Here is a 26,691-nt window from a genome sequence, read left to right as displayed (position 1 = left end):
GTTGGGCTGAAATTTATCCAGGAAGACTACATGCCGTTAAGAGGCCTAAAGTTACGTCGGACAAGAAATAGCCTAGTGTCTACATGGGCTGTTAAATGGCATAAAGTTAAACCGGGCCGACAACATCCCAGATGCACCACAAGCCGCTAACAGGCCAAAACTAGTATCGGGCCGAACTAGTATACGGGCATTTAACAGGCTGAAATACAAACCTATATTAGAATGGGCCCAAAATAACAATGGCCTGTTAACGGGCCTGATCCGATATGGGCCGTAATTTGGCCCAAAACACGGCAGGCTGTGAATGGGCCTGATCTGGTATGGGCCTCAATTTGGCCCAAAACATGGTAGGCTGTTAATAGGCCAGCCCACTAGTGCGTAAAAAACATGGTGGGCCTTTAGCCAGGCCTGCCTTTTCACCGAAATGGGCCTCAGTTGGGCCGTGCCACGTGTCGATGTATCATAGGCGCCTCCTGTCCAATGAGTGGATCACATCTGTCCCAACGGTGAGCAAACACGTGTTTTCCTCCGACCAATGAGTATTTTACACGTGGAAAATCCCCATTGGTCCGGGCTGTTAATGGGTTATCGGATCCAAAACCGGACCCGATAGCTTAATGGCGTACGGTTACGGTGGATGCCACGTGTTGGTCACCCTTGACGAAAGCACTTCTATGACGTGTGATTTATCATCATGGAAGTGGACAATTCTGTGATGATAATTTTGGTAATGTCATGGAACACTTCTACAACAACAGGTATGACTATCTTTATTCCGTCGTAAAATTGTCATGGATGTACATGCATGACAGAAAACATGACCTACTGTGACAAACGTGTATCATCACGGAAGTGTGTTTTTTGTAGTGATGCATTAGGGCATGGCGCGCGTTTTTGCGTCCATGTGTACGTGTGACTGTTGCATGTATGCACGAGGTTGTAGTCCCTCACATTCACATGTTCATAAGTCAATGCTTTGTCAAAATGTTGCATGCAAGGTTTAATCATTCGTTGTTCACGCATACATTCCTGATGTTAATACGTTGGTAAAGACAATTTCTTGAGGAAAATGAGCCCATGAATTGAGTACAAAGGGGACCAATAATCCAAGATAGAGGGAGTACTAGTAGTGAACCGGAAGGAGGGAGTAGGTACTAGTAGTACTACGTAACAACGTGGAGTAAAAAAATTCCTCTATGCGCATCTTATCTACGTGTCATGCAAGAAAATAGAGATAATTACAAGTGAGACTCAGGAACGGTCATACACGTAGGGGGAGTACGTGTAGGGGCCACCAAGGAGCTGTCAAATCACATAGTAAGTTAGTCGGAAGAAGCAACCATCATTTCACTCTTCAATGACACGTACGCAATATAAAATGGTTGATATGGAGAGAAAAAGAAAACCACTATATATACACTAGCAGGAGCCTAAGCTACAAGCCTGCTTGCTTGGGTTCCTCTCTTCACAAGCATAGAATGACGGTGACCACACCGCTGGTCACATATCCGGCCTGATCCCGCCGCTGGGGGAAGGGAACAATGTTCTGCATAGACACGCTCGACACCGGCGAGGGAGAAAACCCATAGTCGGTGCATCCCAATCGGGGGACCCCACGGTATGGGCTGATGCCACGTCCCAACCGCCCTTCTAGCTACAGCTCGATGTCCCAGGTACATCTTCCTTTTGGAGCCGGCTTGCTCCACTGCCGCAGCTCCCCATGTAGCTCCATCTCCATGTTGATCTTTCTGTACTTCTACCGGCTTCTATTTGTGATGAGTTTATTTCTCATGAACTTGTGCCAGTACTATTATTCTAATCACACTTCTTCAATATCTTTGCCATCAGGGATGCTCAGCTCGATTTTAGTGGAACTGCACAAAAGCATCGTATGATCCGAGGGTGCCAGCCATCTTTCGTTTGGAAGGTTCTACCTAGCCAGGAAATTGAATCCTGCTTAGGGTTTAGGGTTTAAGACGTAGTGACCCCATGAGTAGTTTTTCTTTTGTACACGCTCTCACAACTTTTGTTTTTAGTTGTGAAGTAAATATTGGCTATGATATGTGAATCATTGAGATGCATCAACATGCGTGTTAGTTTTCATTTGTATTTGATGGAATGTTGTAATGGGGCAACCTTGGAGTAGGAATGAAAATCGAGAGGAAAGTTTCCGTTTTTCTGGAGAAAAATGGAAACAGAGAGAAACCAATATTTTGTTTCATTGGATCGCGCCATCGAGCAAACCAACGTTTAAAATCACGTCTGTTGCATTCGTGTCTCACCCTCCTCCACGGCTCCGCCCCACACAGTCGCTCGGCATGCCACTCAACAGAAACCGAGTATACAATAACTTTCCCGCCTGCTTGTTGATGGATCACGCCATGGAGTACTAGCACTACTGCAAGAGATTGACGAGTTGGGGCAGGACAGCTAGCTGTAGCACGGACTCCCAAGAACTCTTTACATGCATGTTGTGGACGCTAATGCGACCTTTGAACGCGGATCAGTCGCGTGCACCGGGAAGCGGTGCGGGTGATGCTCTCTCGGTCGGCGCGCCGCTTCAATGCCGGCGCCAGTGAGAGGCCACGTCCGCTCTGGCCGGGCATGAATGTGGCACTGACCGTTTCAGGCGGGAAGCACGCGCGGGTGATGAAGAGGGTTCGGGTTGGTCAGGAGCGGTCTTGCCAGCGGTTCGGACGCCCGCAAACAAGGGATGATGTACGTTAATATTGTTGCATATATAATTAACAACATAAATAATGTGCCAGTTGGACAAATATGATTAGAGATGGAGATGGAGATGGAACTTTATGTAAACACGGATATGCATGTCTATGTCTATGTGTGTGTGCACGATGCGTCTCGCGACCTGGAAGCGGGGGCGTGTTTTTGATCAAGTTTTCTTTCTTGGTACGTTAAAAAATTGTCCGACAGTTTTCATTTCTTTTTTCCGGGAACGCGCGTATTCTATTTAAAACCACTGCTATGGAGAGATTTCTTACTCCATTGTATATATAGCCTCTTGTTTGATAGGTTTTCTCGTGTATCACACTCTCACCCTCTCCATACTAAAACAAGATGACAATGTCCATTCTATCTCTCTCCTCGCCGGTGGTCACAGATTCGGCCTAATCACGTCCATTGGGAGAGGTGGGGAGGTGCAGCGTTGACGTTATCACTATCAGCGATGGAGGAAGCCGATGTGCATCGTCCTCTCGAAGCCAGCACTGGCACAGACGAAGGTCCTCCACGCCTTGTCCGCTGCCGTTGTGAGGGCAAATCCCGCCCGCCTGCCTAAGCGACATCTCGCCCACCTGAGGTATAACTTCTTGTACTGGTCCAGCTCCCCAGGTCACTGCATGCGGGTTTTCTTCTATGTGACTAATCCCCAGCTCCACATGTGCAGTAGCTAGGGTTTGTCGGCTGGTCCAACATCACCTACTATTATAGAGGAAATGCCACTTGAAAATTTGTCCTGGTTTATGCCTCAGTGGAGGTATACATGTTGTTTCGACAAAAAGTACATGGTGGTTGTGCGGTCATTGTCCATATGCTCCTATTGCTGCTCCTAATCTAATACTATCACTGGTTAAATGAAGAAATGCTTTTTTCTCGGGTATCCTGGTTTAGTTCCCATCAAGATAATGATGATGTTTCTGTTTGTTGGTGTACTTCTCATTAATTCTTATTGACAATTGAGATGTCGCTATTAATCTTGTACCACTGCCAAAACAAAGTAACAACACTATATCCCTTTTTTATATTTTTGCAAACAGCGATGCGTATCTCCATACCCGGGCATTGTCTTCCTCAATTTTAGTGGAACTGCACAAAATTGGATGGCCATTGTTGTTCCACCTCACTGTCCTCTGCCACGTGGTTCTTCCTTCCTCGAGTTTGATTACTGAGAAGAAACAGACCACAGTGAGGATTTGTCGAACTTCATAGGTCCCTCACCCAAACTTGATGCCAAATGGATGATGCATCACCATGATGACCTATCGATGCTCATGGTTGCGCCTCATGGTTGCATCGGCTGGTGAAGCTGATCGGTTTTCGACGAAAAACAAGTTGTCTTCCATTAGTGCTTGTTGCTTGTTACCCACAAAGATGATATCCTTCATCAGTTCACCTTGGTTGCGTTGGAGACGTAGTCGTCTTTCACATTGGTGAAATTTTATCACACAATTGGCTATGAACCAAATGTTTCCTCAAAGAAGGATCGATGTTGGTACTAAGAGCATAAGTTTTGTATTGATTTCTAAGCCTTCTCACAACTTTGTCTTCAGCTCCCCTGTAATTTTATTTGTCCAACTATTAACTTTGATTAAAAAAATGGTGTGGACTAAAAACCCGGATGGATGCAGTAGCCCTCCATTTTTATTTACTCTACATATTAGATTTGACTGAAGTCAAACTTTGTAAAGTTTGACCAAGTTTAGGCCAAACACAACAAACCATAATTATTGAGAGAGGGCAAACTGTACAGAGTCTCAAACCTTTCCGATAACTGAAATTAAAATTCTTTATTTATACACACTCTCACATGTTTCCGATAATTTGGCGCATGTGTGGTTGTTCACTTAAGGGAGGGTAGTGTACCGCACGTGAAGGACAGGAAGTGTGACCAGGACGCATGGATCGTTAGTTCATCAGAAGTAGTAGTTTTCTTCACTGGCATGTTAAATATAGAGTTTTGTTTCATACTTACACAATTTAAAATGATTGTTATGGAGAGAATAAGAGAACCACTCCACTACATATTTGTAGTATACACGAGTACTACCTCCGTCCTGGTTTATTGGTCCCCTTCATATTTAGTGTCAAATTTTGACCATGGGTTTAACTAACAAAATGTCAATGCATGTCACCGAAAATTATACCATTGGAAACTACATTCAAATACGAATCCAACAATCTAATTCTTTGTGACATGCATTAACATTTTGTTAGTAAAATCTATGGTCAAAATTTGACACAAATTACGAAGGGGCCCAATAAACTAGGACGGAGGTAGTACTATATGGATGCAACTTCATTGACTTAGTTCACGTGCCTTTGGGTGTATGACAGGTGGGCCCAAAATGTGGCTGGCCCACCTTTCATACAGCGAAAGGCAGGTGCAGTGAAGGCACCGGAGCTCAGTCCGTAATATAGTATATATGTAGTAATATATAAGTTGGAGCCTCAACGATCTTTCTCCATTCCTGTCAAAAGCACCCGGATTAAATTCGACTAGCAAAAACTCTGGAAAAAGGTTGAGTAAGGCCGATAATTGAAAAACTCACCCAGGTGATGGGGTTGTACATGGAAAAGCCTTCCCGACATGTCAAACGAGCGAAGTCTTCCTTTTCCCCTTTGTACAGGTCGGCTAAGATGGTGGCCAGGGCAGCAAAATTGTCTGGACCTTTGCGCAGGCAACATGACACATCATCCTCCTCATTATAATTTCACATGGGAAGACCTCTAGATTGGAGCGACTAACGCATCAGGTTATTGAAATTTCCATTACCTTGATTATATACAGCCGGAGTTGGAAAGTACTATGATCTTGCTTGCTAGTCTCGAAACCTCCGTACTATCTTCTTCTTCGAGGCTTTAGGGATGCCAGCTGGCGCACTTCTTTAAAGGAGCACCAGAGAATTCGGGAAGTCCATGCCGCATTGTGTCCGGAAGAACGATGTCTTCAATATAAAACCACTCTGAGGGCCACTCTTCGGATGCCTTCTTCAGAGTGTCGGACAGGTATCCTGTCCCGGCTATGCGCCATACTTCGGTGCTGCCCACCTTGAATATGGATCCCTTTTGGGAGCAGGGGACGAGGTAGAAATATTTCCGCCATAGCTCAACATGAGCCTCACAACCTAGGAACAGCTCGCAAAGAGCAATGAAACCCGCTATATGCAGGATGGAGCCCGGTGTCAGATGGTGCAGTTGAAGGCCATAATACTCTAGTAGACCTTTGAGGAAAGGATGAATAGGAAATCCTATGCTTCTCAAGAGGAAGGAGACAAAGTACACCCGCTCCTCTTTAGAAGGATTGGGGTAATTCTCTGCCAGGGCTTCGCCGTCAATGGAAGTTAATCCAGCCCGAACGGACACTAGATTCATCGGCGAAAGATATCCCTGCGTCAGAAGTTTGCTCAGATGGGCGTGGTATACTGAACATCTTTCCCAGTCACCTTTTTGAGGGCCATCGGGGCGCGAGGAAGATCTAGGAGCGCTAGCCATGTTTGGGTGATTTCCTATGGCGAGTTCTAAGGGTTTCCGTGGGGTGGGGAATGGTCTCTATGATCTAATCTATTTAAATAGGCGCCTTTCCCGCACGGTCAAGGGGTTATTTATAAAAACACAGCTAGACTATTCACATTCGTTTGATACGTGGAAGCCGAGGCGACGACAGTGAAGAAACAATAGAAAACGGTATTTAATGTGTAGCCGAACTATAATCAATGAGAAGTACAATGGAGAACCCGCCTTCTGAAGCCGAAGACATAAATTCGGATACTGCATCGTCATTGAAGGCAAGTTTGGGGGCTACCGAGGGAGTCCTGGATTAAGGGGTCCTCGGATGGTCGGGCTATGTGACGTGGGCCAGACTAATGGGCTGTGAAGGTACAAGATGGAAGGCCTCTCCCCGGGTCCGGATGGGACTCTCCTTGGCGTGGATAACAAGCTTGGCGACTATTCACATAGTTTCCTTTCTCTATAAACCGACTTTGTACAACCCTTGCCCCTCTGGTGTCTATATAAACCGGAGGGTTTAGTCCGTAGAGGCAATCACAATCATACAGGGTAGACATCTAGGGTTTAGCCATTACAATCTCGAGGTAGATCAACTCTTGTAACCCTCATATTCATCAAAGTCAATCAAGAAGGAAGTAGGGTATTACCTCCATTAAGAGGGACCGAACCTGGGTAAATGTCATGTCCCCTGCCTCCTGTTACCTTCGATCCTCAGATACACAGTTCGGGACCCCCTACCCGAGATCGACCGGTTTTGACACCAACATTAGTGCTTTCATTGAGAGTTCCTCTATGTTGTCAATAGACTGATCGATGGCTCGGCTTGTCGTCAACGACAAAATCACCTCTAGAAGGGCCCTAGCTCCTGGGCAGATCCTCCAGCTTGGCAGTCTCACTATGGGCGCTCGCCCGACCATTAAGCCCATGGCGGTCCCCCAGATTGCCATAAATTATCTCCGCATCAACTCTGAAAACGTCGATAAGATGGATCCAGCAGATATCTCGTCTTTGAACGAACTGCTAGACCGCATCGCTGCCCTGGGGGTTGCAACAGATTATGATTTGATTGGGCTTAAACCAGGTCAGAGGGAAATCAAGTCCCCACCTGTCACCCACCTGGTGACAGTTGTGGAAGAGCAAGTTGATGATACCTCTCCTCCTATGCTGAGAACAAACTATGTTCGGATCTCCGAGCCCTATGATCCGAACACCCATCTTCAATAAGAGACCTTCTGTACTCTGAACATAAAAACATGCGTTGAGCCTAAAAATCCCCAGGACACTCCAGATCCTGGGCTGGTAACCTCAGAAATCCTTCAAAGTCCGGATTCCATAGTGGGCCAGGGCTCGGATTTAAACCCACCCACCCACCACAAGCAATACTCTCCAAGCAATTCCGGTCCCCCGGACATATGCGACTTAATGTATGTGCGGTAGCAACCTCAGGAAATCGTCCATCACTTTTGGGCTAGACTCCTACTTGTTAAGAACAAGATCAAAGATTGCTGCGACGATGAAGCGGTATTAGTATTTTACCGCAACTGTACGGATGAGGGGATCCTCAATGCCCTCAACCGACGCCGCATACTGCACTTCGCGGATTTGGCACACATAGTACAGAAGTACTATGCAATGGAAAGCGCCTGGAAAGCCTAGACAGCTCGGTGGGAACCACCGGCCTTTAAACCACCCACCGGTCGGGCAACGCGGACGCACCCTCACAGAGCACCTGATCATCACTCCACGGACAAGAAAATTAAGCCACTAATGGGACACAGAATTGTCCTTGACGAATGGCTCGACAACCCTTGTCAGATACACACGATGCTGAATTCCGAACCAACACAGAGCCTTCGGGCATGTTGGATACTCCGGCAGGTGGCTAAGAGCGATGAGGCCATCCTTAGAAACTCTACCCCAGAGAAGTACTCCCTGGAGGATAACGATCTCAATATACTTACGATCTTCGAGACCTTTTCCTCAAATAATTGGTGTAAAGTGCGCTCCGTGACCTCACCGAAGTCAACCAAGTAGCCGTAATAAATCCCTGGAACGACATGGCGATATCTTTCAATGCTATTGACGAACCACAGGCCCGATCAGTCCGAGCAGTAGCCACTTTAGGCCTAAACCCAATTGTGGACGACTTTTGGCTCACTAAAGTGCTCATGGACGGTGGCAGCGGATTGAACCTCTTTTATGAGGACACGCTTGACAAAATGCAAATGGACAAGAGCTGCATCGAGCAGAGCAGCACAACCTGTCGAGGCATTATCCCCAGTCGAAAAGCGTGATGTTCCAGAAAAATTAAACTTGATGTGGTACTCGGCACGCCGGAGAACTACATGTCCGAAGAGTTAATCTTCCAAGTGGCACCTTTCAACAGCGGATATCACGCACTGCTGGGGCGAGATGCATTAACACGCTTTCAAGCCATACCTCATTACGGGTACATGAAACTCAAAATTCCTGGGCCCAATGGAGTTATCACTATCACCAGCGATCCAGACATAGCACTTCGCGTCAAAAACAAGACCGCATCCTTGGCCCTAGAGGCACTATCAGAGGCCCTTGCGGCTGAGGACCTCACAGCTCTGCGTTCTAGAGTGGATAGAGACGATGCATTCCTCGATAAAAGGCCTAAATCCACTTCTTTCAAGCCGGTAGATGAAATAGTCAAATTCCAAGTCCACCCAACGAACCCTAATAAGACAACAACCATTGGAGCATAGCTGAATCTGACAGTCGACGCCGCTCTAAGAGCATTCCTGCGCGAGAATTGGGACATCTTTGCCTAGCACCATTCGGATATGCCAGGAATCCCACACAGACTGGCCTAACATAGCATCAACATAATAAAGGGGTTCAAGCCAGTTAAGCAAATGTTGCGGCGATTTTCCGAACCCAAGCAACAAGCTATGGGGGAGGAGCTAGACAAACTACTTGAAGCCGGGTTTATTCGAGAGATAAAACACCCGGATTTGTGCTACCTCTTGAGCACTGCGTTGGTTTTCCCTTGAAGAGGAAAGGGTGATGCAGCAAAGTAATGTAAGTATTTCCCTCAGTTTTTTAGAACCAAGGTATCAATCCAGTAGGAGACTACACGCAAGTCGCCTCGCACCTACACAAACAAATAAGAACCTTGCAACCAACGCGATAAGGGGGTTGTCAATCCCTTCACGACCACTTGCAAAAGTGAGATCTGATAGAGATAATAAGATAAATATTTTTTGTATTTTTATGATATAGATTGAAAGTAAATATTGCAAAGTAAAATAGATTGGAAACTTATATGATGGAAAATAGATCCGGGGGCCATAAGTTTCACTAGTGGCTTCTCTAAAATAGCATATGTATTACGGTGGGTAAACAAATTACTGTCGAGCAATTGATAGAAAAATGCATAATTATGAGAATATCTAGGCATGATCATGTATATAGGCATCACGTCCGCGACAAGTAGACCGAGACGATTCTGCATCTACTACTATTACTCCACACATCGACCGCTATCCAGCATGCATCTAGAGTATTAAGTTCATAAGAACAGAGTAACGCATTAGGCAATATGACATGATGTAGAGGGATAAACTCAAGCAATATGATATAAACCCCATCTTTTTATCGTCGATGGCAACAATAGAATACGTGCCTTGCTGCCCCTGCTGTCACTGGGAAAGGACACCTCAAGATTGAACCCAAAGCTAGTAGGCCAAACCAAACTGATAATTCAAAGAGACTTGCAAAGATAACAAATCATACATAAAAGAATTCAGAGAAGAACCAAATATTTTTCATAGATAATCTTGATCATAAACCCACAATTCATCGGATCTCGACAAACACACTTCAAAAGAATTACATCGAATAGATCTCCAAGAAGATTGAGGAGAACTTTGTATTGAGATCCATAGAGAGAGAAGAAGCCATCTAGCTAATAACTATGGACCCGAAGGTCTGTCGTAAACTACGCACACATCATCGGAGAGGCTATGGTGTTGATGTAGGAGCCCTCCGTGATCGATTCCCCCTCCGACGGAGCTCCGGAAAAGGCCCCAAGAAGGGATCTCTTGGGTACAGAAGGTTGTGGCGGTGGAAATAGGGTTTTGTGATGCTCTCGGATGTTTTTGGGGTATATGAGTATATATAGGCGAAAGAGGTCGGTCAGGGGAGGCACGAGGGGCCCACGAGGGTGGGGGCACGCCTGCCCCCCTGGGCGTGCCTCCCTGCCTCGTGGCCTCCTTGATGCTTCCTTGACATCCACTCCAAGTCTCCTGGATTGCATTTGTTCCAAAAATCAATCTCCCGAAGGTTTCATTCCGTTTGGATTCCGTTTGATATTCCTTTTCTGTGAAACACTAAAATAGGCAAAAAAACAGCAATTTGCACTGGCCCTTTGGTTAGTAGGTTAGTCCCAAAAATAATATAAAAAGGTAAATTAAAGCCCATTAAACATCCAAAACAGATAATATAATAGCATGGAACAATAAAAAATTATAGATACGTTGGAGACGTATCAAGCATCCTCAAGCTTAATTCCTGCTCGTCCTCGAGTAGGTAAATGATAAAAACAGATTTTTTGATGTGGAATGCTACCTAGCATAATTCTCAATGTAATTTTCTTTACTGTGGCATGAATGTTCAGATCTGAAAGATTCAAGACAAAAGTTTAATATCGACATAAAAATAATAATACTTCAAGCATACTAACAAAGCAATCATGTCTTCTCAAAATAACATGGCCAAAGAAAGTTATCCCTACAAAATCATATAGTCTTCAAGTATTTAATCATGCATAACCCCGATGACAAGCCAAGCAATTGTTTCATATTTTTTATGTTCTCAAACTTTTTCAATCTTCACGGAATATATGAGCATGCGGTATGGACATAGCACTATAGGTGGAATAGAATGGTGGTTGTGGAGAAGACAAAAAAGGAGAAGATAGTCTCACATCAACTAGGCGTATCAACGGGCTATGGAGATGCCCATCAATAGATATCAATGTGAGTGAGTAGGGATTGCCATGCAACGAATGCACTAGAGCTATAAGTGTATGAAAGCTCAACAAAAGAACTAAGTGGGTGTGCATCCAACTTGCTTGCTCACGAAGACCTAGGGTATTTTGAGGAAGCCCATGATTGGAATATACAAGCCAAGTTCCGTATTGTAAAATTCCCACTAGTATATGAAAGTGACAACATAAGAGACTCTCTATCATGAAGATCATGGTGCTACTTTGAACCACAAGTGTGGTAAGAGGATAGTAACATTGTCCTTTCTCTCTTTTTCTCTCATTTCTTTTTTCTTTTCTTTTCTTTTTTGGGCCTTCTCTTTTTATGGCCTTTCTCCTTTTTTCGTCCGGAGTCTCATCCCGACTTGTGGGGGAATCATAGTCTCCATCATCCTTTCCTCACATGGGACAATGCTCTAATAATGATGATAATCAGACTTTTATTCTTACAACTCAAAAAATTACAACTCAATACTTAGAACAAAATATGACTTTATGTGAATGCCTCTGGCGGTGTACCAAGATGTGCAATGACTCATGAGTGACATGTATGAAAGAATTATAAAGGTGGCTTTGCCACAAATACGATGTCAACTACATGATCATGCAAAGCAATATGACAATGATGAAGCGTGTCATAACAAACGGAACGGTGGTAAGTTTCTAGGCAATATATCTCGGAATGGCTATGGAAATGCCATAATAGGTAGGTATGGTGGCTGTTTTGAGGAAGGTATATGGTGGGTTTACGGTACCGGTGAAAGTTGCGCTGTACTAAAGAGGCTAGCAATGGTGGAAGGGTGAGAGTGTGTATAATCCATGGACTCAACATTAGTCATAAATAACTCACATACTTATTGCAAAAATCTATTAGTTATCGAAACACTACGCGCATGCTCCTAGGGGGATAGATTGGTACGAAAAGACCATCGCTCGTCCCCGACCGCCACTCATAAGGAAGAGAATTAACAAATAAATCATGCTCCGAATTCATCTCATAACGGTTCACCATACGTGCATGCTACAGGAATCACAAACTTTAACACAAGTATTTCTCAAATTCACAACTACTCGACTAGCATGACTCTAATATTACCATCTTCATATCTCAAAACAATCATCAAGTATCAAACTTCTCATAGTATTCAATGCACTTTTTATGATAGTTTTTATTATATCCATCTTGGATGCCTATCATATTAGCATTAATTTTATAGCCAAAGCAAATTACCATGCTGTTCTAGAGGACTCTCAAAATGATATAAGTGAAGCATGAGAGATCAATAATTTCTATAAAATAAAACCACCACCGTGCTCTAAAAAGATAAAAGTGAAGCACTAGAGCAAAATTTTCTAGCTCAAAAGATATAAGTGAAGCACAAAGAGTATTTTAATAAATTCCGATTCATGTGTGTCTCTCCAAAAGGTCTGTACATCAAGGATGATTGTGGTAAACTAAAAAGCAAAGACTCAAATCATACAAGACGCTCCAAGCAAAACACATATCATGTGGTGAATAAAAATATAGCATCAAGTAAAGTTACCGATGGACGAAGACGAAAGAGGGGATGCCTTCCGGGGCATCCCCAAGCTTAGGCTCTTGCCACTCCTTGTTCCAAAATCCATCAAATCTTTACCCAAAACTTGAAAACTTCACAACACAAAACTCAACAGAAAACCTCATGAGCTCCGTTAGTATAAGAAAACAAACCACCACTTAAGGTACTGTAATGAACTCATTATTTATTTATATTGGTGTTAAACCTACTGTATTCCAACTTCTCTATGGTTCATACCCCCCGACGCTAGCCATAGATTCATCAAAATAAGCAAACAACACATGAAAAACAGAATCTGTCAAAAACAGAACAGTCTGTAGTAATCTGTAGGTTTAGAATACTTCTGTAACCCCAAAAATTCTTAAATAAATATTTGGACATCAGGAATTTGTCCATTAATCATATGCAAAAACAATCAACCTAATCTCATTCTCCAGTAAAAAATGGCAGCAAATCTCGTGAGCGCTAAAGTTTCTGTTTTTTACAGCAAGATCACATAAACTTCCCCCAAGTCTTCCCAAAGGTTGTACTTGCCAAAAACACTAATTAAAAGCATAAAACCACATCTAAATAGAATCTAGATTAATTATTTATTACTAAATAGGAACAAAAAACAAAAAACAAAAATAAAATTGGGTTGCCTCCCAACAAGAGCTATCGTTTAACGCCCCTAGCTAGGCATTGATAATTTCGATGATGCTCACATGAAAGACAAGAATTGAAGTACAAAGAGAGCATCATGAAATACATGGCAAACACATCTAAGTCTAACATACTTACTATGCATAGGTATCTTATAGGCAAACAAATTATCATATCAAGCAAAAACTAGCATATGCAAGGAAGCGGAAAGAAACAATACACTACAAAAAAAGACACAACCGTGACATTTTGGGCCGAACGAATTTTTTTCTGTCATACTTATGACACTTCTATCACAATAATTATGACAGAACACAGTATCATCATAGATGTGGTGGGGGTCCTACTTCTATTACAAAAAATCATGGGCCGTCCATGACGGAAAAAACCATGGTAGAAGCGAGGGCGAGGAAAATATCAGGGTGTTCCCGGTTACGGTGGGTGGTCGGGACCGAGCGATGCGCGTTTCTCTCATACATGCACGTGCGTGGGTGTGAGGCGGTGGGCTCTAACTGAACCCGAGCAAGGCATTGGGCTCTAACTAAACCCGAGTGATTGCACTGCAGGCTACGCATTACTGAACCCGAGCGATCGATCCATGGCTCTTAACTGAACTCGATCGAGCGATTCCTTCGCTACTGCTGCTAATTGAAGCTGATCGATGCTGCCTCTGGATGAACAGTGAGCATTGCTGGGGGGTTTGGATGAACAGTTCCCGCTGGGGGTGGATGAACAGGACCCTGTGGTGTTGCCTCTGGATGAACAGGACCCCAATAGGTCGAGCCGGTTGGGGCTGGATGAACAGGACCCCGTGGAGGGCAGGATGAATAGGACCACCCCGTGGAGGGTAGGATGAACAGTAGACGGTGGAAGACTGGATGAACAGTAGCCCGTGGAGGGGTGGTTAAACAGGAGCCCATGGAGAGGGCTGGTTGAACAGTAGCCTGTGGAGTAGCACGCGGTGGAGGCTGGATGAATAGGAGCCCGTGGATGAACAGTCGTAGGTGGAGGCTGGAGGAGGTCGATGGTGGATGAACAGTAGCCCGTGGAGGCTGGAGGGGGTCGACGGTGGAGATGAATAGTATCCCGTGGAGTCCCGTTTTGTGGTACGCCACACCCCTCCCGATGAACAGGACCCCCATTTCGATCGTAGCGCTCCAACACAAGTCCGTTTCCTTTGTTTTGCAGTACGCCACACCCCTCCAGATCAATAGGACCCCCGTTTCGACCGTAGGAGGTCCGTGTCCTCCGTTTTGCGGTACGCCAGACCCCTCCCGATGAATAGGATCCCGTTTCGAACGTTGCCGGTCGAACACAAGGCTGTTTCCTCCGTTCTGCGGTATGCCAGGCCTCGTTTCCATCGGCTTTTCCGTCCAAGCCCTCCCGATAAAAATGACGATGCATTCTGTTCCGACCCAGTCGGTTGGCTCCCCATGAACATGACGACGATGGTGTTTCTCCGTTCTGACCCAGCCATGTACACGAGCCCTGGCCGTACGTACGCGCGAGTAGGCGTTCGAGACCCAGTCCGTATGTGCGTATGTGGCCGTATTTACTTTCTTGCACCCTGGCCATTGTACGTACGTGTACACGCTACGTGCGCGCCTCTACTATGACACGTGCGCGCCTCTACATTGACCAGTATGTACATAGACGTTCGCGACCAGAATGACAATGCTACGTATGCTTCGACCAGGTGGCACTTCCTTGCGTGCGAAGATGTAGCTGGTGGGTCCCAGCAGTCAGGGGGGCGAATCGTTTTTTTTGTTTTTTCCCGGACGCACTTCCTTGCGTGCGAAGATGTAGCTGGTGGGTCCCACCAATCAGGGGGAAACATTTTTTTCGCAAAATACGGTGGCCCGCCCGGTGGGTCCCCGCTGTCAGGTGGAGGAATAATTATTTTGCGCGTAATAAGGAGGCACTTCCTTGATGCGGCCGTGGACCCAGCTGTCAGCCTCTCCACGTACAGTCCACGTCCGATGGATGTCGTTCCTTGACCATGCCACGCCGAGAGCACCAGGGCGGTGGACGACGGCGAGGCCTAGGAATGGGACGACGCGGAGCCGGGGAAGACGCGGCAGTGGATGCCAATGCGTAGAGGAGTACGAGGGTTCACTGGTTCGCTGTGGTGTGAGGTTGCCGTAGCCACAGAATAACAGGGGGTGTTGGTGAGTAGAGGGATAGCCTGGCTAGCGATGGGAGTAGTAGGGGGTGGTGAGGCCTCCACCGCATCACAGCCTGCCACGGGAGGCAGGAGCACGAGGCACGACCGGCGCTGGTTTGGGCGGCTGGAGCAAGAAGACCAGAGGTTGAAGAAGCACTACGGCCGTTGGATTGACATCGACGGTCACTGGAGCTAGAATCGTTCATATTGACTAAGTTGACAAAGCACTCCGTCCCCGTCAACTTAGTAGGCCCACAAGTCAGCCTTCCACCAAGGTGGGTCCCAACTAACAGGGGGGTATTCATTTTTTTTGTGCGTAATAAGGAGGCACTTCCGGTGGGTCCGAGCTGATAGTGGGGGGAACATTATTTTTTGCGAAATATGGTGGTCCATCCAGTGGGTCCCAACAGTCAGGGGGAAACGTTTTTTTGCCAAATACGGTGGCTCGTCCGGTGGGTCCCTGCTGTCAGGTGGAGGAATAATTATTTTCTGCGTAATAAGGAGGCACTTCCTTGCGGCTGCCGTGGACCCAACTGTCAGCCTTTCCACGATAGTACTCTTCCGATGGAAGTCATTCCTTGACCACGTTGACCACGTGATGACCCAAAAGTATAGGGGATCTATCGTAGTCCTTTCAATAAGAAGCAGAAGGAAATGATAAGCGGTTTTTAGCAAGGTATTCTCTGCAAGCACTGAAATAATAGGTAACAGATAGTTTTTTGATAGGATAATTTGTAACGAGCAACAAGTAACAAAAGTAAATAAAGTGCAGCAAGGTGGCCCAATCCTTTTTGTAGCAAAGGACATGCCTGGACAAACTCTTATATGATGTAAAGTGCTCCCGAGGACACATGGGAATATCGTCAAGCTAGGTTTCATCACGTTCATATGATTCACGTTCGGTACTTTGATAATTTGGTATGTGGGTGGACCGGTGCTTGGGAGCTGTCCTTACTTGGACAAGCATCCCACTTATGATTAACCTCTATTGCAAGCATCTGCAACTACAACAAAAGTATTAAGGTAAACCTAACCATAGCATGAAACATATGGATCCAAATCAGCCCCTTACGAAGCAACGCATAAACTAGGGTTTAAGCTTCTATCACTCTAGCAACCCATCATCTACTTATTACTTCCCAATGCTTTCCTCTAGGCCCAAATAATGGTGAAGTGTCATGTAGTCGACGTTCACATAACACCACTAGAGGAGAGACAACATACATATCATCAAAATATCGAACGAATAACAAATTCACATGACTACTAATAGCAAGACTTCCCCCATGTCCTCAGGAACAAACGTAACTACTCACAAAGCATGTTCATGTTCATAATCAGAGGGGTATTAATATGCATATAGGATCTGAACATATGATCTTCCACCAAATAAACCAACTAGCATCAACTACAAGGAGTAATTAACACTAGTAGCAACCAACAGGTACCAATCCCGGACTTGGAGACAAGAATTGGATACAAGAGATGAACTAGGGTTTTGAGAGGAGATGGTGCTGGTGAAGATGTTGATGGCGATTGCCCTCTCCCGATGAGAGGAACGTTGGTGATGACGATGGCGATGATTTCCCCCTCCCGGAGGGAAGTTTCCCTGGCAGAACAGCTCCGTCAGAGCCCTAGAATGGTTCTGCCTCGTGGCGGCGGAGTCTCATTCGGAAACATGGCTTATGATTTTTTTTCTCATCGAAAGACTCCATATAGCAGAAGATGGCCATTGGAGGGCCACCAGGGGCCCCACGAGGTAGGGGGGCACGCCTAGGGGGGTAGGGCGTGCCCCCACCCTCGTGGGCAGGGTGTGCCCCCCTCGTGAACTTCTTGCGCTCAGTATTTTTTATATATTCTGAACATGACTTCTGTGAAGTTTCAGGACTTTTGGAGCTGTGCAGAATAGGTCTCTAATATTTGCTCCTTTTCCAACCTAGAATCCTAGTTGCTGACATTCTCCCTCTTTATGTAAACCTTGTAAAATAAGAGAGAATATGCATAAGTATTGTGACGTAATGTGTAATAACAACCCATAATGCAATAAATATCGATATAAAAGCATGATGCAAAATGGACGTATCAACTCCCCCAAGCTTAGACCTCGCTTGTCCTCAAGCGAAAGCCGAAATCGAAAAATATGTCCACATGTTTAGAGATAGAGGTGTCGATAAAAAGAAAATATGGACATGAGAGCATCATGATCATTTTCAGAACAGCAACTTATATAATTCTTGTTATATGATCTCTTATGCTAAAGTAACAATCAATCACAATTTCAAGTACGAATCATAAACTTCATTGAAAACTAACAAACTATAATCTCAGTCATTGAAGCAATTGCAATTTATCATAACATAGGAAAGAGTCAATATATAAGAGCTTTTCAGCAAGTCCACATACTCAACTATGATATAGTCTTTCACTATTGCTAACACTCACGCAATACTTATGGGTATGGAGTTTTAATCGGACACAGAGAAAGATAGGGGCTTATAGTTTTGCCTCCCAACGTTTTACCTCAAGGGTAATGTCAACAATAATAGTTCAAGAAAACTCACATCCAATTAGCCATATATACCAGGATCCTTCCAACATGTTGTGCTTGCCAAAAGATAAAATGTAAAAAGGAAAGGTCAAGATCAGCATGACTTTTATGTAAGGTAGGAGATGAAGGTAAAAGATAGGCCCTTCGCAGAGGGAAGCAGAGGTTGTCATGCGCTTTTATGGTTGGATGCACAAAATCTTAATGCGAAAGAACGCCACTTTATATTGCCACTTGTGATATGGACCTTTATTATGCAGTCCGTCGCTTTTATTTCTTCCATATCACATGATCGTATAAAGCTTATTTTCTCCCACACTAATAAGTCATACATATTTAGAGAGCAATTTTCATTGCTTGCACTGATGACAACTTACTTGGAGGATCTTACTCAATCCGTAGGTAGGTATGGTGGACTCTCATGGCAACACTGGTTTAAGGGTATTTGGAAGCACAAGTAGTATCTCTACTTGGTGCAAAGAATTTGGCTAGCATGAGGGGGAAAGCCAAGCTCAACCATGTTGGATGATCCATGACAATATAATTTATCTCAGATGTAAGAAAACATAACCCATCACATTGTCTTCCTTGTCCAACGTCAAATCTTTAGCATGTCATATTTTAATGGGTGCTCACAATCATAAAAGATGTCCAAGATAGTATATTTATATGTGAAGACCTCTCTTTCGTTATTACTTCCTATTAATTGCAACAATGACCAAAACTATGTTTGTCAACTCCCAACAACTTTTATTCATCATACTTTTTATATGTGAGCTCAACACTCTCCATAAGATCCATATGATCTCTTTTATTTCCTTTTTATTCTTTCTCTTTTCTTTTATTCACTTAAGATCATGGCAGGATAATCAAGCCCTTGACTCAACACTAATCTTTATTATATAGCTCATGGACTCGATTACATAGAAGGATCATAAAGCAAAACTCACAACTAGGTCATACTAAAAACTTTTTATTCTACTAGATCAAGATATTATCAAAAGGACCAAACTAAGAAAAACGGTAAAGATAGAAGTGATGGTGATACGATACCAGGGCACTCCCCCAAGCTTGACAGTTGCCAAGGGGAGTGCCCATACCCGATGCTCAGTTCTTCTTTGTTGGTGAAGAAGATGGTGGTTTTGTTGGTGGCGTAGGCTTCTTCCTTAATTTTCACTTGAGGACAAAATTTTGGTCCCTTAGGTCCTCGATCTCCTGATCCAGGCTCAGTATCTTTTTGCATAGTTCCTGTTTGTTTTCCTGCAAGAGGCGAAAAGGGATAAACTCGATCTTAGGTTTCTTTACTCTATCATGAAGGCTTGACTTTTTGAACTCCACATGCATGTCCCCAGGTTGAGGTAGTGGGACTTCATCTTCATCTGAGCTCGTCTCCTCCTTTCCCTTAGGTTCATAGTCCTCTTCTTCTTCCGTAGTCCAACCACAATGCTCCACATCCCCATAGACTTTGGGATCTGCAAGGTAATCAGCCACATATCTCTCTCCTTCAGAATCCTGGGACGACATGTTGCTCAAATATGCAGCAGGACAGCTCAAAACAAAGACAGGAGATATTTGCGTGATACGGGAGTCAAAACCTTCGGGATATTATATAATGAATTTTTACCAACCAAAATACGTGTCGTGTACGAAAACGGAGTCCGGAGAGCACACAGGGTGCCCATGAGGTAGGGGGCGCGCCCAGGGGGGTAGGGCACGCCCTCCACCCTCGTGGAGGCCTCGTGTCCTTCCCGGACTGCTTCTTATTTTTCTATTTTTCTAAATATTCCAAAACAGAGAAATATTGCCATTAGAACTGTTTTGGAGTCGGTTTACTTACCGTACCACATACCTATTCCTTTTCAGAGTCTGAAACGTTCCGGAAAGTGTCCCTTATGTATTCCTCCGGGGTTACGGTTTCAATAACATTGGTTTCAACATTTATAGGATTACCTGAGATATAATGTTTAATTCTTTGACCGTTCACCACCTTCGGATTTGTGCCTTCGAAGTTGTTGATTTTTATGGCACCGGAACGATAGATGTCCTCAATAACGTAAGGACCTTCCCATTTAGAGAGAAGTTTTCCTGCAAAAAATCTTAAATGAGAGTTGTATAATAATACATAATCACCTACATTAAACTCATGCTTTTGTATTCTTTTGTCATGCCATCTTTTGACTTTTTCTTTAAACAACTTGGCATTTTTGTAGGCTTGGGTTCTCCATTCATCAAGTGAGCTAATATCAAATAACCTCTTCTCACCGGCAAGTTTAAAATCACAATTGAGCTCTTTAATAGCCCAACAAGCCTTATGTTCTCGTTCGAGAGGTAAGTGACATGCTTTTCCATAAACCATTTTATATGGAGACATACCCATAGGATTTCTATATGCAGTTCTATAGGCCCATAATGCATCATCAAGTTTCTTGGACCAATTTTTTCTAGATCTATTAACAGTCTTTTGCAGAATTAATTTGAGTTCTCTATTACTCAATCCTACTTGACCACTAGACTGTGGGTGATAAGGAGATGCAATTCTATGATTAACATCATATTTCGCAAGCATTTTACGGAAAGCACCGTGAATAAAATGTGAACCACCATCAGTCATTAAATATCTAGGGACTCCAAACCTTGGAAAGATAACTTCTTTAAGCATCTTAATAGAGGTGTTATGATCAGCACTACTAGTTGGAATAGCTTCTACCCACTTAGTAACGTAATCAACAGCAACTAAAATATGCGTATATCCATTAGAGGCAGGAAAGGTCCCATATAATCAAAGCCCCAAACATCAAATGGTTCAATAACAAGTGAATAATTCATAGGCATTTCTTGACGTCTACTAATATTACCAATTCTTTGACATTCATCACAAGACAAGACAAACTTACGGGCATCCTTGAAGAGAGTAGGCCAATAAAAACCGGATTGCAATACCTTGTGTGCAGTTCTATCTCCATCATGGTGTCCTCCATAAGCGTCGGAGTGACACTTGCGTAGGATCTGTTCCTGTTCATGCTCAGGTACAAAACGTCTAATAACACCATCTACTCCTTCTTTATAAAGATGTGGGTCATCCCAAAAGTAATGTCTCAAATCATAGAAGAACTTTTTCTTTTGCTGGTATGTGAAACTAGGTGGTATAAATTTAGCAACAATGTAATTAGCATAATCAGCATACCATGGAGCAGTATGAGAAGCATTTATGACATTTAATTGTTCATCAGGAAAGCTATCATCAATAGGTAGTGGGTCATCAAGAACATTTTCTAACCTAGACAAGTTGTCTGCAACGGTATCTCAGCTCCTTTTCTATCAACAATATGAAAATCAAATTCTTGTAGCAAGAGAACCCATCTAATAAGTCTAGGTTTAGCATCTTTCTTTTCCATCAGATATTTACTAGCAGCATGATCAGTGTGAATAGTTACTTTAGAATCAACAATATAAGGTCTGAACTTATCACAAGCAAATACAATTGCTAAGAATTCTTTTTCAGTAGTAGCATAATTTCTCTAAGCATTGTCTAGAGTTTTACTAGCATATTGAATAACATTTAATTTCTTATCAACTCTTTGCCCTAGAACAGCACCTATAGCATAATCACTAGCATCACACATAATTTCAAAGGGTAAATTCCAATCAGGTGGTTGAACAATAGGTGCAGAGATTAATGCTTTCTTAAGTATTTCAAATGCTTCTACACAATCATCATCAAAAACAAATGGTATATCTTTTTGTAATAAATTAGTCAGAGGCCGAGAATTTTTGGAGAATTCCTTAATGAACCTCCTACAAAACCCGACATGACCAAGGAAACTTCTTATACCTTTGATGTCCTTGGGACATGGCATCTTTTCAATAGCATCAACCTTGGCTTTATCAACCTCAATACCTCTTTCAGAAACTTTATGCCCCAAGACAATACCTTCATTAACAATAAAGTGGCACTTTTCCCAATTCAAGACAAGATTAGTTTCTTCACATCTCTACAAAACTCGGTCAAGGTTGCTTGAGCAATCATCAAAAGAGGATCCATAGACGGAAAAATCGTCCATGAAGACCTCACAAATCTTTTCACAAAAGTCAGAGAATATAGCCATCATGCATCTTTGAAAGGTAGCAGGTGCATTACCTAAACCAAAAGGCATACGTCCATAAGCAGAAGTACCAAAAGGGCAAGTAAAAGTAGTCTTTGATTGATCATTGGCTGACACAGGTATTTGAGAGAACCCAGAATAACCATCTAGAAAGCAAAAATGTGTATGTTTGGATAATCTTTCTAGCATTTGATCGATAAAAGGTAAGGGGTAATGATCTTTTTTGTAGCTTTATTTAATTTGCGGAAATCAATTACCATCCTATAACCTGTAATAATTCTTTGCGGGATCAACTCATCTTTATCATTAGGAACGACAGTAATACCTCCCTTCTTAGGGACACAATGGACAGGTCTTACCCACTGACTATCAGCAACGGGATAAATTATACCTGCCTCAAGAAGCTTTAGTATTTCCTTTCTTACCACTTCCTTCATCTTAGGATTCAGCCGTCGTTGATGATCACGAACTGGTTTGGCATCTTCCTCCAAATTTATTTTGTGTTGACACAGAGTGGGACTAATGCCCTTAAGATCATCAAGAGTATATCCAATAGCAGCACGGTGCTTCTTTAGAATTTTCAGTAATCTCTCTTCTTCATGTTCTGAAAGGTTAGCACTAATAATAACATGATATATCTTTTTCTCATCAAGATAAGCATATTTAAGAGTATCGGGTAACGGTCTAAGCTCAAACGTGGGATCACCCTTGGGTGGAGGAGGATCCACTAGGATTTCAACAGGCAAATTGTGTTTCAGGATGGGTTCCTGTTTAAAGAATACTTCATCTATTTCCCTTCTTTCATTCATAAACATATCGTTTTCATGGTCTAGCAAATATTGTTCTAAAGGATCACTAGGAGGTACGGCAATAGAAGCAAGACCAATAATTTCATCTTTACTAGGAAATTCCTCTTCACGGTGTTGTCTACTAAATTTAGAGAAATTAAATTCATGAGACATATCACCTAAACCAATAGTAACAACATCCTTTTTGCAATCTATCTTAGCATTAACAGTGTTCAAGAAGGGTCTACCAAATATAATGGGACAAAAGATGTCTTGTGGGGAACCAAGAACAAGAAAATCAGCAGGATATTTAGTTTTCCCACACAAGACTTCAACATCTCTAACAATTCCAATTGGTGAAATAGTATCTCTATTGGCAAGTTTAATTGTGACATCAATATCTCCTATCTCAGCAGGTGCAATATCATGCATAATTTCTTTGTATAAGTCATGAGGTATATCACTAGCACTGGCACCCATATCACATAAGCCATGATAACAACGATCTCCTATTTTAACAGAAATAACAGGCATGCCTACCAAAGATCTAGGTTTATCTTTAGCACAAGGTTTAGCAATTCTAGCAGTCTCATCACAGAAATGAATAATATGCCCATCAATATTATCAGACAAGAGATCTTTAACAATAGCAATATTAGGTTCAACTTTAATTTGTTCAATAGGTGTATAAGTTCTAATATTGCTTTTACGAACCATAGTTGAAGCTTTAGCATGATTTTTTATCCTAACAGGAAAAGGTGGTTTCTCAACATAAGCAGTAGGAACAATAGGATCATTATAAGTGATAGTCTTTTCTTCAACTTTAATAGGTGCAGCTACTTTTACTTCTATGGGAGGATGATATTTAAACCACTTCTCCCTAGGGAGATGAACATGAGTAGCAAAAGATTCACAGAAAGAAGCTACTATCTCAGAGTCAAGTCCATATTTAGTGCTAAATTTACAGAAAACATCGGTATCCATAAAAGATTTAACACAATCATACTTAGGTGTCATACCTAACTCCTTACCTTCATCGAGGTCCCAATCTTCATAGTTGCGTTCAATTCTTTCCAATAAATCCCATTTGAATTCAATAGTCTTCGTCATAAAAGAGCTAGCACAAGAAGTATCGAGCCTGGCGCGATTGTTATCAGAAAGCCGAGCATATAAATTTTGAATAATCATTTCTCTTGAGAGCTCATGATTGGGGCATGAATATAACATTGATTTAAGCCTCCCCCAAGCTTGAGCGATGCTTTCTCCTTCGCAAGGCCAAAAATTATATATATAGTTGCGATCACGATGAACAATATGCATAGGATAAAACTTCTGATGAAATTCCAATTTCAATCGTTTGGAGTTCCATGACCCCGTATCATCACATGGCCTATACCATGTCAATGCATCTTCCTTCAGAGATAAAGGGAAGACCTTCTTCTTAATAACATCTCCTAGTACACCTGCAAGCTTAAATAATCCACAAACTTCATCCACATATATTAAGTGCTCATCAGGATGCGTTGTTCCGTCTCCTGCAAAAGGATTAGCTAGTAGTGTTTCTATCATACCCGAAGGAATTTCAAAGCAGACATTTTCATTTTCATTTTTAGTAGGTGCAGTAGGTTGAGGAGCAACTCTTTGCTCTACTGGTTGGGGTGAAGATACCCCGAACAAGCCCCTCAAAGGATTACTTTCCATAGTAACAAGTGACAGTAAATTTCAGCACACTATATAAATTTTTCCTTACCAAATTCGACCTACCAAAGGCGCTTCACTCCCCGGCAACGGCGCCAGAAAAGAGTCTTGATAACCCACACGTATAGGGTATCTATCGTAGTCCTTTGGATAAGTAAGAGTGTCGAACCCAACGAGGAGCAGAAGGAAATGATAAGCAGTTTTCAACAAGGTATTCTCTACAAGCACTGAAATAATAGCTAACCGATAGTTTTGTGATAGGATAATTTGTAACGAGCAACAAGTAAAAAAAGTAAATAAAGTGCAGCAAGGTGCCCCAATCCTTTTTGTAGCAAAGGACAAGCCTGGACAAACTCTTATATGATGTAAAGCGCTCCCGAGGACACATGGGAATATCGTCAAGCTAGGTTTCATCACGTTCATATGATTTGCGTTCGGTACTTTGATAATTTGGTAGGTGGGTGGACCGGTTCTTGGGTGCTGTCCTTACTTGGACAAGCATCTGTAGGATCAAAAGTATGTCTATACGGGGGTGATTAGACTGCTTGACCAAATAAAAATCTAGCCTTTCCCAATTTTAGTTCTTGGCAGATTTTAGCTATCTTAGCACAAGTTAAGCAATCTCCACACAATTCAAGCAAGCATGCAAAAGAGTATATGAGCAGCGGAAAGTAAAGCATGCAACTTGCAAGAATGTAAAGGGAAGGGTTTGGAGGATTCAAACGCAATTGGAGACACGGATGTTTTTGTCGTGGTTCCGATAGGTGGTGCTATCGTACATCCACGTTGATGGAGACTTCAACCCACGGAGGGTAACGGTTGCGCGAGTCCACGGAGGGCTCCACCCACAAAGGGTCCACGAAGAAGCAACCTTGTCTATTCCATCACGGCCGTCGCCCACGAAGGACTTACCTCACTAGCGGTAGATCTTCACGAAGTAGGCGATCTCCTTGCCCTTACAAACTCCTTGGTTCAACTCCACAATCTTGTCGGAGGCTCCCAAGTGACACCTAGCCAATCTAGGAGACACCACTCTCCAAGAAGTAACAAATGGTGTGTTGATGATGAACTCCTTGCTCTTGTGCTTCAAATGATAGTCTCCCCAACACTCAACTCTCTCTCACAGGATTTGGATTTGGTGGAAAGAAGATTTGAGTGGAAAGCAACTTGGGGAAGGCTAGAGATCAAGATTCATATGGTTGGAATGGAATATCTTGACCTCAACACAAGTGTAGGTGCTTCTCTCTCAGAAAATGTGTATTGGAAGTGTAGGTATGTTCTGATGGCTCTCTCCACGAATGAAGAGTGGGTGGAGGGGTATATATAGCCTCCACACAAAATCTAACCGTTACACACAATTTGCCAAACTCAGTGGGACCGAATGGTTAAACTCGGTCGGACCGATTCAGCAAACCTAGTGACCGTTAGGATTTTCGGTGGGACTGAGATGCAACTCGGTAGGACCGATATGGTTAGGGTTAGGGCATAACGTAATCTCGGTGTGACCGATTACACAAACTCGGTAGGACCGATTTTGGTAATAAGCTAACAAGAGAGTTGGTCAGGTAAACTCGGTGGGACCGATTCTCTCATCTCGATGAGACCGAAATGTTACAAAAGGGAAACAGAGAGTTTACGTTGCAATCTCGGTGGGACCGATCGCTCATCTCGGTAAGACTGAACCGTTACAAAGGGAAACAGAGAGATTACAATCCCATCTCGATGAGACCGAGATCCCTATCGGTCAGACTGATTTGCCTAGGGTTTGTGGCAGTGGCTATGACATTTGAAACTCGATGGCGCCGGATAGAAAGAATCGGTGGGGCCGAGTTTGACTTTTGGTTTAGGTCATATGTGGATGTGGGAAGGTAGTTGAGGATTTTGGAGCATATCACTAAGCACTTTGAGCAAGCAAGCCATTAAGAAACACCT

This window comes from Triticum dicoccoides, chromosome 3A, assembly GCF_002162155.2.
Source record: "Triticum dicoccoides isolate Atlit2015 ecotype Zavitan chromosome 3A, WEW_v2.0, whole genome shotgun sequence".
Lineage (NCBI taxonomy): Eukaryota > Viridiplantae > Streptophyta > Magnoliopsida > Poales > Poaceae > Triticum > Triticum dicoccoides.
This window is presented reverse-complemented; position numbering follows the sequence as displayed.